General features: G+C 43.5%; 1 protein-coding gene across 6 annotated transcripts in view; it reads left to right on the top strand.

Moving 5' to 3' along the window:
* HMOX2 (heme oxygenase 2) overlaps positions 1 to 16,497 on the top strand; it is a 57,820-nt gene that overhangs the window by 20,935 nt on the left and 20,388 nt on the right. Inside the window, exon 1 of one of the 6 annotated variants that reach the window (XM_029576535.1) lies at positions 6,576 to 6,712. The exons of 3 other annotated variants lie outside the window; for them this stretch is intronic. The gene's annotated coding sequence lies outside the window, so the exon portion shown is untranslated. Of the gene's footprint in view, positions 1 to 6,575; positions 6,713 to 6,780; positions 6,943 to 9,256; positions 9,356 to 16,497 lie in introns of those variants that run through there. 2 more of the 6 variants (XM_029576537.1, XM_029576533.1) reach the window with 2 other exon arrangements.

Genomic DNA, 16,497 nt, shown 5'->3' with positions numbered 1-16,497 from the left:
CCAAACACGAGACTACACATGAAACTTTTTTATAGTGGGGTCTAAAACGCCAATGAAAGCAATATTCACATCCATTGGCGAAACGTCTAACACTGACATCCCAAATGAAAAAGGATATCAATTGGTGGCTCCTCAAGCCCACGTTAGACCAGGGAGTTTTGTTCAACCCTCAGACACACAATGCAGTCCTCACCACCGATGCATCGCGCAAAGATTGGGGAGCACATCTCGACCTGTTAGAAACACAAGGCCTTTGGTCAGTATCGGAACAGACCCTTCAAATAAATTGGCTAGAACTCAGAGCGATACGCAATGCCCTATGGACCTTTCAAACATATCTACAAGGTTGCAGAGTCATGATCTACACGGACAACCAAGTAGTGATGTTCTACATAAGTAAGGAGGGTCCGGTTCATGGTCCCTCTGCAAGGAAACCCTCCAGATCTTCCACCATGCACGTTGACATTCCATACACTTACAAGCAACTTACCTGCCGGGAGTGGCCAACACCAGAGCGGACAGGTTAAGTCATATATTCCACCCGCACGAATGGTCGCTCAACCCAGAAATATTACAGACTATTTTCTCTCGCTGGGGTTTCTGTCGATAGTAGAGATGTGAATCGGAACCAGAATCTGTTCGGATTTCAGTTCCGATTCACATCTCTAGTCGATAGACCTGTTTGCTACAGAAGCAAACACTCAACTTCCAAGGTTCTGCTCGATTCGACCCAGTCCCCTACGGATTGCTCAGGACACCTTTCTCATTCCGTGGACATCCAATCTCCTGTATGCCTTTCCACAGATTCCACTTATCACCAGGACAATTCAAAAATGCATAATGGACAAAAGTCAGCTGATCCTCATTGCCCCAGCTTGGCCCAGACAACCATGGTACAGCTATCTTACGTCTTTCAATCGAACCTCCGATTCGATTACCAGACCGACCAGATCTTTTACTTCAAGAACAAGGTGTACTCCTTCACCCACTCCACTTGTCCCTCCATGTGACTGCTATGGAGATTGAACGGTCACTATTAACTGCACGAGGGGTCTCCGTAGCAGCCCAAATGATTCTTCTGGAATCCAGAAAGCCATCCACCAGACGCAGTTATACTTTCAAATGGAAGTGCTACTCTACCTAGTGTACAGCAAAGGGTATCCCACCGATAGACTGCTCGCCAGCACTATTAATGGACTATCTCCATTCCCTGTACATATCGGGCTTGGCAATATCACCCATTAGAGTTCATCTGAGTGCAATAGCAGCATATCACAGACTGGTTAATAATCACTCTGTCGCTGGACATCCTTTATCTTGATTTATCAAGGGCTTAAAACACCTTAGACCGCCAGTTGCTAAGCCAACGGTTCCATGGAACCTCAACATACTGCTAGAACAATTAATGCTCGAACCATTAGATTCTGCGCATATCAAATACCTCATGTGGAAGGTTGTCTTCCTAGTAGCAGTAACATCCGCACGACGGGTTAGTGAACTCCAGGCATTGGTTCACTACGACCCGTATCTACAATTTTATCACAACAAGGTGGTCCTCAGGCCTCATCCAGCCTTTCTTCCAAAGGTAGTCTCTCAATTCCACCTCAATCAATCCATAGAACTTCCAACTTTCTTCCTAAAGCCTCATTCTAATGATAGGGAGCGTTTATTGCACACGCTGGACTGTAAAACGTGCATTGGCATATTACAAAGAGAGAACACAAACGACCGGTCGTACATCTCAGCTTTTTGTCTCCTTCAACCCGAACGCCCCGGGATAACCAGTAGCCAAACGAACCATATCCAGTTGGATTGTGCAGTGTATTCATTTTTGCTACAACAAACACAACTTATGCCTCCCTTCTATTCAACGCGCTCATCAGGTTAGAGCCATGTCGACCTCCATAGCACATCTCAGGAATGTGCAGCCAGTGGACATCTGCAAAGCAGCCACAGGGTCGTCACTTCATACCTTCACTTCTCATTACTGCATAGACAAACAGCAGCAGATGCAAAGCTAGGTCAAGCAATACTACATGCTTTACCCACTTAAATTATGCGACTACCACACTTCAATAATCACGCAACTTATACAACTATCCTACGCGTGATCGGGAGCTTGGGACTCCCATGACAGCATGGCTAATTCAGCCCTACTATCAACGGGGGGGGGGGGGGAGCAAGTTTGCTTACCGTAAACGGTGTTTCCGTAGATAGCAGGATGAATTAGCCATGCGGACCCTCCCTCCTCCCTGGTAGTCGCCCTTCTATTCAACTACGCTTGAGCTTAAATACAGACTGAGGAGAATCTGTTACTTTCCTGCGCGGGAACACACATGCAGCCGCAGAGACTGAAAACTCTACACTCTCTGCTTGATAAAGCTCCACCTCCCGGGCCCTGATTGGCAGTTCCATGACAGCATTGCTAATTCATCCTTCTATCTATGGAAACACACAGTTTACGGTAAGCAAACTTGCTTTTTTCACTTAATGTATAATTAAGCTTTGGAATTCATTGCCAGAGGATGTGGTTATGGCAGTTAGTGTAGCTGGGTTTAAAAAAGGTTTGGACAAGTTCCTGGAGTAGTCCATAAACTGCTATTAACCAATAAGGATTGGTAGCTTGGGATTCATTTAATGTTTGGGTACTTGCCAGGGACTTGCGACTTGGTTGGCCACTGTTGGACACAAGATACTTGATGGACCCTTGGTCTAACCCAGTATTTAAGCATTTATATACCACCTTCCCAAAAGAAGATCACAACGGTTTACAAAAACAACATTCATATTATAAGTCAACAAAACACTTTAAAACATTAGAGTTGACTTAGGACACTTATATCCCTCATTATTTCACTCATTATTTCTTGTTCATTCTTCTAAAATTGACTATGGCATATCATATGTTCTTATTTTCCTAGGCATTAAATGAAAAGTGGATTTATGTCTGTTTTACCTGCCACCTAAATTCTGAAATCGTCCTGTGTTTGTAACTCTGGGTCAGTGCAAGGGTATTAAGCACCCAGGTGACCCTTCAGTCTTATACCCCCCCATACTCCCCCCATCTCACATTGCCAAGTTCCTCATGAGAGGCTTCTAGGAAAAGTAAAAAGTCATGGGATAGGTGGCGAGGTCCTTTCGTGGATTGCAAACTGGCTAAAAGACAGGAAACAGAGAGTAGGATTAAATGGGCAATTTTCTCAGTGGAAGGGAGTGGACAGTGGAGTGCCTCAGGGATCTGTATTGGGACCCTTACTGTTCAATATATTTATAAATGATCTGGAAAGAAATACGACGAGTGAGATAATCAAATTTGCAGATGACACAAAATTGTTCAGAGTAGTTAAATCACAAGCAGATTGTGATAAATTCCAGGAAGACCTTGTGAGACTGGAAAATTGGGCATCCAAATGGCAGATGAAATTTAATGTGGATAAGTGCAAGGTGATGCATATAGGGAAAAATAACCCATGCTATAATTACACGATGTTGGGTTCCATATTAGGTGCTACAACCCAAGAAAGAGATCTAGGTGTCATAGTGGATAACACATTGAAATCGTCGGTTCAGTGTGCTGCGGCAGTCAAAAAAGCAAACAGAATGTTGGGAATTATTAGAAAAGGAATGGTGAATAAAACGGAAAATGTCATAATGCCTCTGTATCGCTCATGGTGAGACCGCACCTTGAATACTGTGTACAATTCTGGTCGCCGCATCTCAAAAAAGATATAATTGCGATGGAGAAGGTACAGAGAAGGGCTACCAAAATGATAAGGGGAATGGAACAACTCCCCTATGAGGAAAGACTAAAGAGGTTAGGACTTTTCAGCTTGGAGAAGAGACGACTGAGGGGGAATATGATAGAGGTGTTTAAAATCATGAGAGGTCTAGAACGGGTAGATGTGAATCGGTTATTTACTCTTTCGGATAGTAGAAGGACTAGGGGACACTCCATGAAGTTAGCATGGGGCACATTTAAAACTAATCGGAGAAAGTTCTTTTTTACTCAACGCACAATTAAACTCTGGAATTTGTTGCCAGAGAATGTGGTTCGTGCAGTTAGTATAGCTGTGTTTAAAAAAGGATTGGATAAGTTCTTGGAGGAGAAGTCCATTACCTGCTATTAAGTTCACTTAGAGAATAGCCACTGCCATTAGCAATGGTTACATGGAATAGACTTAGTTTTTGGGTGCTTGCCAGGTTCTTATGGCCTGGATTGGCCACTGTTGGAAACAGGATGCTGGGCTTGATGGACCCTTGGTCTGACCCAGTATGGCATTTTCTTATGTTCTTACTTGTGACAGCTGCAGCACATCGCTTCCTTCTTTGGTGACGTTAGCTCTGGTATAGCTTCCCTCACCCCCTGCCCATAGTGCCTAATATCCTCTCTTCTCTCCCTGTCATTCCATGCTGAGTATTCCAGCATTACCTCAGTCTCTTTGCCCTCTTTTCACAGTGCCAACATCCGCTCTCTCCATCCTACTACCTGTTCTGCACACTCCCCATCTCCCACCTGTTCAGTACATACACCATCTTTTATCATCCCCCCCCCCCCCTCCCCCATGTTCGTGGATCGCTCTCTTGCTAAATCTCCCTACTAGATTGTAAGTCCTCTAGGGATAAATACAGTACCTGAATGTAATCTGCTTTTAAATACCTGAAAAGCAGAATATAACACAAGTAAATAGAAGCTTGTGAGAGGGACCTCAGCTGCACAGGCTGTCATGATACAGTTTAAAGCAGGACTGCAACCAGCTAGCATCCAGGGTTTTTATTAGAACACTAGTGGTACCCGGCCACGCGTTGCAGTGGCAGAGTCAGGTTCTTTACCCTCCCTCCCCCTTCCCCTTGCTCATTTACCTCAGTCACTCATCCTCCTCCCCCTTGGTCACTCACCTCTCCTCTCATTCTCCCTCCCCTGAAATGTATGCTTTCTTAGGTAAGAGGACCCAGACTGTAAGAAGCAGCTAGGATGCCGATTGAGAAAAAAACACCGAAATAGAAATTGGTGGTGGTAAACGTGGTCCGTCAGTGGGAGGTTGTGCGTGTTCTGTATCAAAATAGGGGAGTGCCTAACCAAGTTAGCACTCTCTATTTAGTTAATTGATTTGTAGAGGGCTAATTTGGTGCCTTTCTGAGATCAGGGATGGTTTGTGTTTGTGTGTGCTCTCCGTCTTTCCACCCCAAAAGAACCCCACCATAAACGCAGTGTTTAAATACGCACTCCACATCCCCCCCCACCCCGGCGAAATACAGTAACCCACCCCCTGGATACCTGTGCAGTCAGTCAGTCGGTGGAGCGGGTGTTCGGTTCGGGATCGAAGTCTTGGGTTCAGGCCGTTGGCTGCTAGCAATGAAAATGGCTCCGACGGCCCTTTGACCTGACTATGTCACTGTGGAGGAGTAATGGGAGCACTAGGTTCCCTGACAAAGTAAGGGCAAAGGTCTGCTGGCTGCCAGTCCTGAAAATGGCGTCGACGGGCCCTCGCCCTTACTATGTCACATGGGCCAATGCCACCATTGTTGTCTCCGAGTGGCATAGTAAGGGAAAGGGCCATCGGCGCCATTTTGATTGCTGGCAGCCGACGGCCGTAGTGTATGCGATGTGTCCCGGACCGTTCTTGGCCCTCCGCTGGAGCAGCGCAGACCTGTTTCCGCTTTTGTGTGTGTTCGGAGGGTGTGGGCAGTAAGTAGAACAGGCATGTGCGTGGGGGGTGTGAGGAGGGTGTTTTTGTGTGAGTTCGGAGGGTGTGGGAATTGCCATGTGACATGTGCGTGGCCCCCCGGTGTAGCAGCCTGGAATTTGGTGCGTTTTGGTGAGTTTTGGGAGGGTGTGTGAAGTAAGTCCAATTGGCATGTGTGTGTGTGTGTGTGTGTGTGTGTGTGAGGAGTGTGGATTTCTGTGTTCGGAGGCTGTGTGAATTAAATACATTTGTCGTGTGTGGGGTGTGTGAGTGTTTGTGAAAGGTGTAAGAGGTTGCATGGACGTCAGACGTCCACCAGATGTCGCTGTTTTGTGGAACCAATTTTTAAACCTTTTTTACCTGTCACAGGTGTGACATATATGTAATGGAAGTACAGAAGAACCTTCCCGTATGCGAAAGGAAGGTTGTGTCCAAATTTGAAAGCAATTGGTGCAGTGGTTTCTGAGATTAGCAATTTTGTACAAACTATTTAACATTTTTATTTATATAGATTACAGATAGGTAAATCTAAAGGTGGGAATAGGTTTTGTCTGGGCCCTGTAACTTCCCTTCATGTGCAGATTCAGAAAGGGAAGGGCTGAGTCCAGTAATGTGTCCGAAGCCTCAGTTCACAGCCTGCTTCTGTTACTCGCACACCCTCTCCCTATGTCTTGGGTATCTGCTTATGTTGTAAGCTCTTTGGGGCAGACGTACAATTAGCCTCTCTCTGTAAATGACTGTATAGCACCCTGATTTAGGGTGCCTTTATAAATGTAAACTTAGAATCAATGCAAACAAATGTAGTGGGTGGATGACTGCGTTGCATAAGTCATAGCACAAGCAGGTTTGTCATAATTGTTGTATTTTTTTTGTCAAGATAGTAATCAGCAGCAAGTGCCAAGTAGAACATTTATTACCAGAATGTGACGTGCTAGGATGGGAGAGCCCGGAACTGGGATACTCAACCAGCTGCATTGCAGAAGGATTAAAGCCAACCCAGATTACTGTTCTTGCTTCCTCCGAGTCAGGTTAGGAACTCTGAAGAGATTATTGGAAAGACTGAATTGAAACCAGGTGCTAAGACATCCTTGTCATTGTGGCCATCTGAAGTTCTGTGCTCTGAGCACATCAGTCTGGACCTGAACTTGACAACTCTGTCCTGCGTTTAATTTCCAAGTAGATCTTTTGATCTCTGAGATCTACAGCTTCTGAAGCCAGAAGCAAGGGGAAAGGTCTCTGAGGGGCCTTAAATGCTCAGGTACAGTACTGATCTACAGAATGGGCTGCGCAGGTGAGGCTAGATGAGCTCTGTGAGAATAGATCTGTAGGTAATATCTGAGAGGAGCATGGTAAACAGTCACTCATCATATAGTATAATATTTACAGGTGACTTTTATCTGCATGGAAAAGAAATTCCTTCTCTTTACATGGACCAGTTAGATGGAGTTCTTTGCCTTTTAAGAGAGGCAGCTGCTCTGCTTGTTCTTATTCATATACTGTGGTTCACAGTAATCAACATTCATAATTAAAAACAAATAATAGATTAATATAATGCTTAATGTTGAGATTAATGATTTATTTCAATTACATAAACATTTCTCAGTTACCTGTGTGTTTATTATCTGGTTTGATTTCTGTGCAAATACACATCTTCTGTAGTGTAACTCCTGAGTCTGCCTTAGGACCCCTGTCAGAATGATTATATTATTTAAGGAGCACCATAAGTTTGCACAGCACTGTAGAAGACTTATCCCATGATTAACTGACCCCCAGAGATGAGAGGCTGAGTTTGAGCACAGTCACAGCATGGTTTTCTTAGGATCGCTCTGTGGGTTTTCGTTCTTTTAAATTACTAAGCTGAATAAAGTTGTATCCTATGTATTTACTTTTGGAAAAAAAAACTAACTTTTTCCGTAGATGCTGATATGAAACTGGAGAAAAGTCTGTGTTTATAACAGTAGAAAGGGGAAAAATGAGCAGAGTGGATGGGTAAAGGGCAATCTTTATATGCTGTTGGAGCCTGTTTCTATGCCCTAGTACTGGCAGAGTTCCTTGTTGAGAGAGAGGTTTCTCAACTCAGGACAGTTTGTGTTCATGTTTTTGTTGTTTCTCCCTGACCTGACTGCATCAGGAGGATGCCTTGGCTATTAGGGATGTGAATCGTTTTTTGACGATTTAAAATATCGTCCGATATATTTTAAATCGTTAGAGGCGATATTTAATAGGAATTCCCCCGATTTATCGTCAAAAATCGTAAATCGGGGGAAGGGGGAGGGGAAGGGGAGGGCGGAAAAACCGACACACTAAAACAACCCTAAAACCCACCCCGACCCTTTAAAATAAATCCCCCACCCTCCCGAACCCCTCCAAAATGCCTTAAATTACCTGGGGTCCGGGGGGGGGTGTCCCGGTGTGATCTTTTACTCTCGGGCCTCCGGTGCGTTGTAGAAATGGCGCCGGCGCTACCTTTGCCCTGTCATATTACAGGGCAAAGGTAGCGCCGGCGCCATTTTGTTTTTTGTCCCCCGACGTCAGGAGCGTAGGAGATCGCTCCCGGACCCCTTCTGGACCCCCAGAGACTTTTGGCCAGCTTGGGGGGCCTCCTGACCCCCACAAGACTTGCCAAAAGTCCAGCAGGGGTCCGGAACGACCTCCTGCAGTCGAATCGTGTTGCCGTACGGCCGGCGCCATTTCTACAACGGCAGGAGGCCCGAGAGTAAAAGATCACACCGGGACCCCCCCCCCCTGGACCCCAGGTAATTTAAGGCATTTTGGGGGGGTTCGGGAGGGTGGGGGATTTATTTTAAAGGGTCGGGGTGGGTTTTAGGGTTGTTTTAGTGTGCCGGTTTTCCCGGCACACTAAAACACGATTTAAACGATATTTACAAACCTAAAACTGCGACGATCCGATTCCCTCCCCCCCCCCCCCCCCCCCAGCCAAAATCGATTGTTAAGACGATCGATGACACGATTCACATCTCTATTGGCTATATAGAGCTTACAGAAGTGGCTTTTGGGATTTTTAATTTCCACAGTAAGGAAGTAATTTTAAAAGGGGTTCCTTGTCCTTCTGCTCCACCAGTCAAGAAAAAACTTGTGGGTTTAGTCCCCTCATTCAGCAGTTGGAGGCAGTGTCTTTTTTTTTTTTTTCCATCACTTGTATGTGTGTGTCATGTATGGAACCAGATACAGTCTGTGTTCTCTGCCTCCAGCTATTGGATGGATGGTTGTGGAGGACAAGCCTCGACACAGTTTTTAAACTGAAGAGAATTTTTATGACTATATATTTATTTCATGGTTGTGATATAGCCCTTAAACTTGTTTTTTGAATCAAATTTATCTTAATGGGCCAAGCATCCTGCAGTGATGCAAGCCAGGAGAGCAAAGCAGGTCACTACCCATCTGATGAGGTTTGTTTTTTCGCTGGGCAAACACTGCATGTGCTTACACTCTAACCTGAAATGCTTGGGGAGGCCAAGCCCCTGCAATTGATCAGCACGCTTTGCTTCAAGGCTGACAATCTGCTTCCACCCTTGCTCCCATCCCCTGAATGTGGCAATAGGTTAAGCTATAAAAGTCAGTTGACAAGAGAAGATAACACTCTCTATTATTCAAACTGCCTTTAACCTTTTTCAAGGCAGAAAAAGAACCAGAGCTTTCAGCTGGCTAAGGTAAGTGATACGGGCTATGATTGGAAAAAAAAGGAAAGGGAAAAGATACTTTCTGCTTGTATTGGGAATGGCTTTCTAAGGCTAGGAGAGATTTTCTGAGGATTGCCATGTGCCAGTTCACATGTCTGAGTGCTGCACTCTCTGTGACCATTAAAAGGCAGCAGTGTCAGAGCAAGCTTAAGATCTGGGGTCCTACTAGCCTAAACCTAGTACATAAGTATATTTTAAATTCACAGACATTCCCAGAGAGAGCAGCTAATGGCAGTTTCTCCCATTGTGTCTGGAGTTGAGTGCTCTGGAACAGTTACAGGCTCTTAACAGCCTCATAGGATTAAAAACTAGGAGCCCCTGCTGTTTTAACTCTTCAAATACTAGGACAAAGTGATTATTGCCAATAGTCCTGCCGCTGGGGTTTTTCTCCCCCAGATCCATAAGAACCTGGCAAGTTCCCAAAAACTAAGTCTATCCCATGTTACTGTTGCTAGTAATAGCAGTGGCTATTTTCTAAGTCAATTTAATAGCAGGTAATGGCCTTCTCCTCCAAGAACTTATCCAATCCTTAAACACAGCTATACTAACTGCACTAACCACATCTTCTGGCAACAAATTCCAGAGTTTAATTGTTCATTCAGTGAAAAAAAACTGTCTCCAATTTAGTTTTAAATGTGCCACATGCTAACTTCATGGAGTGCCCCCTAGTCCTTCTATTATCTGAGAGTAAATAACAGATTCACGTTTTTTATAGATATAGTGTTGCCAGTATAGCAATTGTCTTGCTGGTAATATACATAGAAAAGAAAACATGAATGTATTGGGGGAAACCATTCTGGGGCATATCAAAGACCTACTATCTCTGGTAATGTGGATCCACTTTTTGTAAAAACAAAAAAACCCCAAAATATTCATTCTAGGTTTTCTGGCACCCTCTGTAAACTCTAATATTTTTGATTCACCTTGACTCAAGGCAAGTCTTTCAAGTTCTCACCAAATTCTCTCTTTGCAAGGCATTTGCAGAGATGCAATTTGCAACAAGAAGCAGCACCATAATGCCTGAATCATAGAAGTCTTCTAGCTCCTAATGCACTAGTAATCTTGAAGAACTAACAAATATAACCTTGACAAAATGTTAGGCAGCTGTGGATTCAAGCTGTGCAAGTCTGTCCTCCATCAAAAAGCTGCAAATTTCTGCTTAATATTGCTCTTTCCACCATACTAGTACAGATGTCATCCGCACAGCTGAGGGAACAATAAAGAGAAGCATAATTCCTTTAGTGCAGCGCCTCCTTCCTCAAGATAGATGACTTCCTGCTCAGTGGCCAAACTCTGGCAGCAACCTGTAAAGTCCATTCTGAAAGTAGTTTAGTCTCCAGTTCTGCATAGAGTGGAATGGCTATGGTTGCCTTCTGTGTGTTTGGCTCTTACAAACCAAGTCAGGGTTTCACGTGTGTCTGAAATTGCTAGACCTATGAGAGCAATAAAATAGACTATAATACTGGATTTCAATTTAAAAATATGGGGTTAGCAATTTGATTTCACACTCCTTTTAAATTCAGAATTGCACTTCCATGTTTTTCTTTGGTTGGAGTCACAAAGAAAACTCTTTTAATGCTAGTGACCAGATGCTCAAACGCATTTACATGTTTAATGCTGAGCTTTACGCAAGCAAAAGCACTTTATCTATGGAAGTGGGCTTTTAAAAATTGCTATAACATATGTCTTTGATTTGTCAGTAGTTTTTGTTTTTTTTTTGCCTGCATTAGAAGTCCATAAACTTAGGGAATAGCCACTGCTTGTTGCTGGCATTAGTAGCATGGGATTTATTTTATATTTGGGTACTTGTGACTTGGATTGGCCACTGTTGGAAACAGGATACTGGACTTGATGGTCTGACTCAGTATGGCATATCTTATATTCTTATATAAATTACTATGATAGTATGCTATATTTGCTTGCATAATTAAAAATAAATAAAAGCCTGACAAACTCCCTGAATGTTGCAGAGGGGAATATCACTATAGTTTATTTTTTATATACCGACATATTGGGGTTCCATCATATAGGTTAACAATAAATAAACTTAAAATCACAATCAGAAAATATAGCTAAACAAATAATGCTAAGATACTAAAATCACAAACATCAGTTTCAACAATATAAATAGACTTTAAAATTCAATAAAATGCATAATTATACTAAGATAAATCTATATTAAAATATACTAACAACATCATAAAATACACCTTTGCATTCTAGCTAAAAATGAAGCGTTAAAATTCTAGCTGCTGTCCAAGTACACACATTTAAAAAGCCAGGTTTTTAACTCTGCTTTGAATTTTTTAATATTGTTCTGGAGTCTCAATTCTACTGGCAAGGAGTTCCACAATTTTGGGCCTGCGGCTGATACCGCTCGTTCTCTAACTTCGGTCAAGTGTGCAAATTTTACATTGGGGATTGTCAGCAGGCCCTTCGCTGATCTCAAGTTTCTTTGAGGTACATGTAACCGAATTGTGCTGTTCAGCCATTCCGTTTGATCAGCATAGAGTATTTTATATATTATGCATGCTGTTTTGTATTGGGAACGATACGTGATTGGTAACCAATGTAATGAGATTAGTGTTGGTGTGTTATGGTCGTGCTTTCTACTACCCGTCAAGATTCTTGCAGAAGCATTCTGCATCACCTGTAATGGTCGAATTGTAGATGCTGGAAGACCTAAAAGTAAGGTATTGCAGTTGTCCACACTGGATAAAATAAGTGCTTATAAAACAGTCCTAAAATCATTTCTTTCCATTAATGGTTTCAATTTACTTAATGTAAGAAGCTTGTAATATTAGTCTTTCACTTTTGCTGCAATGTGTTTTTTAAAATTGAGCTCTGTATGTATTGTAATACCCAGGTCCCCGCAGGAATGTAGAGGGTGAAAAATTTAAGTTATTTTCAAGCATTAGTGGGGGGATTGTATCATATTTTGATTTTATTTCTAATAACATTATTTCTGTTTTTCTCCATGTTTAAGACTAGATTAAAGTGAGATAGTTTTAGTACATTAAGATAAATGGTAATAAGAACATAAGAAAATGCCATACTGGGTCAGACCAAGGGTCCATCAAGCCCAGCATCCTGTTTCCAACCGTGGCCAATCCAGGTCATAAGAACCTGGCAAGTACCCAAAAACTAAGTCTATTCCATGTTAATGGCAGTGGCTATTCTCAAAGTGAACTTAATAGCAGGTAATGGACTTCTCCTCCAAGAACTTATCCAATCCTTTTTTAAACCCAGCTATACTAACTGCACGAACCACATTCTCTGGCAACAAATTCCAGAGTTTAATTGTGCGTTGAGTAAAAAAGAACTATCTCCGATTAGTTTTAAATGTGCCCCATGCTAACTTCATGGAGTGTCCCCTAGTCTTTCTACTATCCGAAAGAGTAAATAACCGATTCACATCTACCCTTTCTAGACCTCTCATGATTTTAAACACCTCTATCATATCCCCCCTCAGTCGTCTCTTCTCCAAGCTGAAAAGTCCTAACCTCTTTAGTCTTTCCTCATAGGGGAGTTGTTCCATTCCCCTTATCATTTTGGTAGCCCTTCTCTGTACCTTCTCCATCACAATTATATCTTTTTTGAGTGCTTTTTCTATCGTGTCATCAATAGGTACAAGAAACTGTATATCTGCATAAATATAGTAGAGTTTCTAGATTGGATATTAAGGTAACTGCCCATTTTAAAAGATTGGGGTGCTTTTTGTCAGAACAGTTTTGCTCAAGGTTGAGCAAAGTGACTAGAGTACAGGGTACAAAAATCAGTTAGTCGTAAAGCTATCACTACACTTTCAGTTAATGATTAGTTGAACAGTAAGTATACTATCAACAGCAGTACCATACATAAACAAGAGGGTACCTGAAGCCCTAGATTTTTTCAGAGTAAACAGTGCTACTGTTTGCATGGTAGAAGAATTGAGGCTATCCTTAAGCAGGCCTTTGAAGCAATGACAATGAATTTGCAGATAGCTTCCCTGTTCCCTGGTGGCTCGCTCTTTATTGCTCTCTCAGGAGATCATTCATTCTGGTATAAAATTCCAGGGCAGTGATGGAACCAGCAGCCACCTTTTTGGCAGATGCAGGCTGTGATTTGGTCTGCACTTTGACCAGAGAGGTGGCTTCGGTAATAGCTGCTAGGTGTCAGTTATGACTGAGAAATTGGTTGGCCAATTCAACCTCTGTCTAACCTTGTGAAGTTTTCCCTTTAAAGGCTCACTCTTGTTTGAGTTAGCTGGAGAAAATGGCCAATAGGTGGGGCGAGTCACTGATTCCTTGATTACTAAGGATAAGAAACAGGCCCTGTGATTCTTCAGCATGAGAGATAGTATTATGGGGGTCGATGTTTTTGACAATACAGAGGAGCGGCTTTTCAGAGGACTCCACCTTTTGGGTAGGTCTCGGACCTTTCATCCCAAGCAGCTCAGGTAGTGGAGCATTCCCAAGCCTCCCAGTGAAGGTGTGCCGACCTATCTCCTGGGGGGGGGGGGGGGGGGGGTCGTTTTTTTTTTTTGGTTTTTTTTTAAATATCAGTGGTTCAAGATCACAACAGACTAGTGGGTACTGGAGATGATTAAAGGATGGCTATGCGCTGGAGTTTCGCAGTGTTCATGGTGTCTCCCTGCAACTCTCCGTAGAAGAGACAGGCAGCGGAGTTTACATTGTCAAGACTCCTTAATCTGTGGGCTGTGATTCCAGTGCCCACGTCTCAAGTAAATATTGGCTGATATATTCCATTTATTTCGTGGTGCCCAAGAAGGAAGGTTCTTTTCGTCTCATCCTGGATCTCAAAGGAGTCAACCATCATTTGCATGTGACACATTTTTGCATGGAAACTTTGTGCACTGTGATAATGGCAGTACAACTGGGGAAGTTTTGACGTCTGTGGACCTGACCAAGGCATATTTGCATATTCCTATCTGACTAGAGCATCAACAATTTCTGCGATACACAGTTTTGGTAGTTTCGAGTACTACATTTTCATTTGTCCACTGCGCCCAGAACGTTTTCCAAGGTTGTGGTGGTGGTGGTGGCGGAGTTGAGAAAAATAGGATCCTGGTACACCCGTACTCTGGAATACTGGCTGATTTGGGCCAAGAATCTGGAAGAGAGCCTCTTGGTCTCGCGCAAGGTGATCTCTTTTTATTTCAGGAGCTGGGTTAGGTCATGAACCTGGCCAAGAGCAATCTTCAACCATCAGTCGTTACAGTATCTCTGGCTTCAGTTCAACATGAAACAGGGCAGGGTCTTCCTGCTGGAGGGTCATATTCAGAAGCTGATGATGCAGGTGCATCTATTGACAAACACAATACGCATGACAGTGTGGTCCTATCTTCAGATGCTTGGATTGATGGTGGCGACCCTGGAGGTGGTGCTGTGGGTGAGGCTGCATATGTTCCTCCTTGGCGCACTCTGCTGTCTCGTTGGAGCCCATAGTCTCAAGACTAATTCAGCTACATCTGCTGATTGGAAGTCTGATACAGTGGTGGTTAAAAGGGGGTTTCCCTAAGCTCGCCAGACTAGCTGGTACTTACGACAGATGCAAGCTTCCAGAGTTGGGTAGCTCACTGTTAGGAGCTGATGGTGCAAGGGTGCTGGAGTGCAGAAGAGACTCTCTGGAGTATCAATCAACTGGAAACCCATGTGTTCTGGTTGGCATACTTGCAGTTCAGTGACAGATTGCAGGGCCAAGTGGTCCAGATAATGTCTGACAATGCAACGACAGTGGCTTACTTCAATCAGCAGAGAGGAACCAAGAGCCAGCAGGTGTCACAGTAAATAGCCCAACTTATGGAATGGACGGAAGTGCATCTTCAAGAGATCTCAGTCTTTCACATTGCAGGAAAAGACAATGTAAGAGCAGACTTTCTCAGCAGACAGTCTGAATCCAGGAGAATGGGAATTGTCAAATGAGGTGTTTCAGCTAATAGTGGATCGCTGGGGCCTTCCATTTCTAGATCTGCTGGCAACTTCTTACAATATGAATGTTCCTCTATTCTTCTTCAGTTGCAGGAGAGATCCAAAGTCCTTGGGCATTGATGCCCTCATGCAAGAGTGGCCAGAGGGCAAGCTGTTGTATGCTTTTCCTCCTTGACCCATGTTGGGCAGGTTGGTTCAGAGGGTCGAGAGTTACAGGAGGATGGTGCTTCTGGTGGCACCAGATTGGCCCAGGAGATCGTAGTATACAGATCTGTGAAGGCTTCTGATGGACTCTCCCCTCCAGTTTCTGGCACACAGGAATGTACTACAGTAAGGGCCTGTCTTTCACAAAGATCCTAATTGATTTTGTCTTACAACAAGGCCCTTGAGAGGGCTCGGTTGCTGAAGCGTGGATATTCTACTGCGGTGATTACCACCTTGCTATGAGTGAGAAAGTTCTCCACTTCCTTAGCCTATGTGCAGTTTTCGCGAGTGGTTGAGGCTTGGTGTGAAGATCAAGGGGCTTTTCCATGTTCGGTTAAGATTCCGCTCATTTTGGAATTTTTGTAGGATGGATTTAATAAAGGGTTGGGCCTTAATTCTTTAAAGGTACAGTTTGCGGCTCTTGCCTATTTCTGAGGTCAGGTGAATGGTGGGCCCTTGTCAACTCATCCAGATGTGGCCCCTTTCTTGAAAGGAGTAAAACATCTTCAGCCTCCTTTGGAGTTACCAGTGCCCTTGTAGAGTCTTAATCTAGTTTTGGATATTTTAGCAGGCCTTATTTTTTGACTGATGCGTAACCTTCCCTTTAGGTTACTGACCTTTTTAAAAACAGTGTTTCTTGTAGCAATTTGTTCTGCATGTCAAGTATCCGAAATACAGGCCTTGTCTTGCTGGGAGCCATTTCTACGAGTGACTCCAGGGGCGATACAACTTCTTTCCTTCCTTTTTTTTTTTTTAAACCAAAAGTGGTCTCAGATTTTCACTTGTATCAATCTATTTCCCAGCAGTCTCTGGATAGGACAAAAGTTGAGGAGGAATATTGCCTGTTATGCCCCTTGGATGTTAAAAGGCATGGTGTTGAGGTATTTGGAGGTTTCTAAACCTCTCAGAAAGATGAATTGGCTGTTTATTCTCCATGGTGGGAGTAAATGGGGTGAGCTGGTGTCGTGGGCTACAATA

Source organism: Rhinatrema bivittatum, chromosome 14, assembly GCF_901001135.1.
Source record: "Rhinatrema bivittatum chromosome 14, aRhiBiv1.1, whole genome shotgun sequence".
Taxonomy (NCBI): Eukaryota; Metazoa; Chordata; class Amphibia; order Gymnophiona; family Rhinatrematidae; genus Rhinatrema; species Rhinatrema bivittatum.
The sequence above is the reverse complement of the archived record's forward strand: the minus strand, read 5'-3'. Positions and strand labels throughout refer to the sequence as shown.